Source organism: Dendrobates tinctorius, unplaced genomic scaffold (genome assembly GCF_039654945.1).
Source record: "Dendrobates tinctorius isolate UK_male_01 unplaced genomic scaffold, ASM3965494v1 ptg000536l, whole genome shotgun sequence".
In the NCBI taxonomy this organism is placed as follows: Eukaryota; Metazoa; Chordata; class Amphibia; order Anura; family Dendrobatidae; genus Dendrobates; species Dendrobates tinctorius.
The window spans coordinates 127,501-131,705 of record NW_027362195.1 but is presented as its reverse complement, the minus strand read 5'-3'; positions in this window follow the sequence as shown (position 1 = coordinate 131,705).

Below are 4,205 nucleotides of genomic sequence, written 5' to 3'. Positions count from 1 at the left end.
CAAGCTCAGGTACCCCATGATCACTTCTCATGCTTGGGCATGGACCACCAGCCATTGCCGGGGACTGAGAACCATCGAGCCTGCTCTGAGGGGACATAGGCAGAAGGGGCGTCCGCCTACCAGAGTCCCCCTTCCCATAAGGACTCCAGATTTGCCCCCACTTACATCCATCACCTCCAGAGAACCAGGGACCACCGAGGGAGGGTCTGGTCAAGCTCAGGTACCCCATGATCACTTCTCATGCTTGGGCATGGACCACCAGCCATTGCCGGGGACTGAGAACCATCGAGCCTGCTCTGAGGGGACATAGGCAGAAGGGGCGTCCGCCTTCCAGAGCCCAAGCTCGGCTATGGACTCCAGATTTGCCCCCCTGACAGCGATCACCTCCAGAGAACCAGGGACCACCGAGGGAGGGTCTGGTCAAGCTCAGGTACCCCATGATCACTTCTCATGCTTGGGCATGGACCACCAGCCAATGCCAGGGACTGAGAACCATCGAGCCTGCTCTGAGGGGACATAGGCAGAAGGGGCGTCCGCCTACCAGAGTCCCCCTTCCCATAAGGACTCCAGATTTGCCCCCACTGACATCCATCACCTCCAGAGAACCAGGGACCACCGAGTGAGGGTCTGGTCAAGCTCAGGTACCCCATGATCACTTCTCATGCTTGGGCATGGACCACCAGCCAATGCCGGGGACTGAGAACCATCGAGCCTGCTCTGAGGGGACATAGGCAGAAGGGGCGTCCGCCTACCAGAGTCCCCCTTCCCACAAGGACTCCAGATTTGCCCCCACTGACATCCATCACCTCCAGAGAACCAGGGACCACCGAGGGAGGGTCTGGTCAAGCTCAGGTACCCCATGATCACTTCTCATGCTTGGGCATGGACCACCAGCCATTGCCGGGGACTGAGAACCATCGAGCCTGCTCTGAGGGGACATAGGCAGAAGGGGCGTCCGCCTTCCAGAGCCCAAGCTCGGCTATGGACTCCAGATTTGCCCCCCTGACAGCGATCACCTCCAGAGAACCAGGGACCACCGAGGGAGGGTCTGGTCAAGCTCAGGTACCCCATGATCACTTCTCATGCTTGGGCATGGACCACCAGCCAATGCCAGGGACTGAGAACCATCGAGCCTGCTCTGAGGGGACATAGGCAGAAGGGGCGTCCGCCTACCAGAGTCCCCCTTCCCATAAGGACTCCAGATTTGCCCCCACTGACATCCATCACCTCCAGAGAACCAGGGACCACCGAGGGAGGGTCTTGTCAAGCTCAGGTACCCCAGGATCGCTTCTCATGCTTGGGCATGGACCACCAGCCAATGCCGGGGACTGAGAACCATCGAGCCTGCTCTGAGGGGACATAGGCAGAAGGGGCGTCCGCCTTCCAGAGCCCAAGCTCGGCTATGGACTCCAGATTTGCCCCCCTGACAGCGATCACCCTTCAGAGGACCAGGGACCACCGGGGAGGGTCTGGTCAGGCTCAGGTACCCCGAGATTGCTTCTCTCACTTGGGACTCACGACCAGCAAAAGTCCCTCCTGGAGCTGTGGAAGTTCAGTCTCGGCCGTATTTTGCAACTTCCACAACAAGAGGGACCACCTTCTAAAGTCGCCTACCCGAGCCGGAGAACCAGAGAAACAATCGCCATCCATCGGGGTAGAGAGAGCACTCTCTCCTGTATTCTGCCGCAGGTGCGCATTCCTATGTATATGCATTGCGGGACAACGTCCCCACTTTAAGGGGATGAAGTCAGAACTGTACCCGGCCTCCAGTCACTGTAGGGCGGATGCGGCACCCAGAAAATTCCTCATTCCGGTTCTTTTTCACTTAGTCGTTTTTTTTTTTGCAAGAATGTACCCCAGGGATGGCCCACAAGCCAAAGCCAGGGACTGAGAACCATCGAGCACGCTCTGAGGGGACATAGTCAGAGGGGGCGTCCGCCTTCCAGAGCCCTCCTTCCCACGAGGACTCCAGATTTGCCCCCCTGACGACAGCCATCGCCTCCAGAGAACCAGGGACCACCGAGGGAGGGTCTGGTCAAGCTCAGGTACCCCAGGATCACTTCTCATGCTTGGGCATGGACCACCAGCCATTGCCGGGGACTGAGAACCATCGAGCCTGCTCTGAGGGGACATAGGCAGAAGGGGCGTCCGCCTACCAGAGTCCCCCTTCCCACAAGAACTCCAGATTTGCCCCCACTGACATCCATCACCTCCAGAGAACCAGGGACCACCGAGGGAGGGTCTGGTCAAGCTCAGGTACCCCAGGATCGCTTCTCATGCTTGGGCATGGACCACCAGCCAATGCCGGGGACTGAGAACCATCGAGCCTGCTCTGAGGGGACATAGGCAGAAGGGGCGTCCGCCTACCAGAGTCCACCTTCCCATAAGGACTCCAGATTTGCCCCCACTGACATCCATCACCTCCAGAGAACCAGGGACCACCGAGGGAGGGTCTGGTCAAGCTCAGGTACCCCAGGATCGCTTCTCCAGCTTGGGCATGGACTACCAGCCAATGCCGGGGACTGAGAACCATCGAGCCTGCTCTGAGGGGACATAGGCAGAAGGGGCATCCGCCTACCAGAGTCCACCTTCCCATAAGGACTCCAGATTTGCCCCCACTGACATCCATCACCTCCAGAGAACCAGGGACCACCGAGGGAGGGTCTGGTCAAGCTCAGGTACCCCAGGATCGCTTCTCCAGCTTGGGCATGGACCACCAGCCAATGCCGGGGACTGAGAACCATCGAGCCTGCTCTGAGGGGACATAGGCAGAAGGGGCGTCCACCTTCCAGAGCCCAAGCTCGGCTATGGACTCCAGATTTGCCCCCCTGACAGCGATCACCCTTCAGAGGACCAGGGACCACCGGGGAGGGTCTGGTCAGGCTCAGGTACCCCGAGATTGATTCTCTCACTTGGGACTCACGACCAGCAAAAGTCCCTCCTGGAGCTGTGGAAGTTCAGTCTCAGCCGCAACTTCCACAACAAGAGGGACCACCTTCTAAAGTCGCCTAACCGAGCCGGAGAACCAGAGAAACAATCGCCATCCATCGGGGTAGAGAGAGCACTCTCTCCTGTATTCTGCTGCAGGTGCGCATTCCTATGTATATGCATTGCGGGACAACGTCCCCACTTTAAGGGGACGAAGTCGGAAATGTACCCGATCTCCAGTCACTGTAGGGCGGATGCGGCAGCCAGAAAATTCCTCATTCCGGTTCTTTTTCACTTTTTTTTTTGTCCTCAAGAAACATTTTTGTTCTCAAGAAACTTTTTTGTCCTCAAAACTCAATTACTTCCAAAATTCGACTTTCACCCCAAAAGCCACACATTCTACCCTCATGGGAGGCACTCTCCCTCGGGTCCCCACATCATATTGACGCCCCAGAGCGGTGGGAGAAGGGAAAATTCGATTTTTGCACAAAAATCCAAAAATCGCTCTAAGTCCAAAAATCTTGAAAATTTTTCTAAGTCCCAACGGTACTTTCTGAAAAGTGTACCCAGGCCCCTGGAAGCCTCCTAGGTACACCTCCTGAGACTCCCCCCTTCCTGGAAGTCTGACACATCTCGAAATTTTTCTAAGTCCCAAAAAATGGTTTTTGCTCCATAATTCGACTTTCCCCCCAAAAGCCACACATTCTACCCTCATGGGAGGCACTCTCCCTCGGGTCCCCACATCATATTGACGCCCCAGAGCGGTGGGAGAAGGGAAAATTCGATTTTTGCACAAAAATCCAAAAATCGCTCTAAGTCCAAAAATCTTGAAAATTTTTCTAAGTCCCAACGGTACTTTCTGAAAAGTGTACCCAGGCCCCTGGAAGCCTCCTAGGTACACCTCCTGAGACTCCCCCCTTCCTGGAAGTCTGACACATCTCGAAATTTTTCTAAGTCCCAAAAAATGGTTTTTGCTCCATAATTCGACTTTCCCCCCAAAAGCCACACATTCTACCCTCATGGGAGGCACTCTCCCTCGGGTCCCCACATCATATTGACGCCCCAGAGCGGTGGGAGAAGGGAAAATTCGATTTTTGCACAAAAATCCAAAAATCGCTCTAAGTCCAAAAATCTTGAAAATTTTTCTAAGTCCCAACGGTACTTTCTGAAAAGTGTACCCAGGCCCCTGGAAGCCTCCTAGGTACACCTCCTGAGACTCCCCCCTTCCTGGAAGTCTGACACATCTCGAAATTTTTCTAAGTCCCAAAAAATGGTTT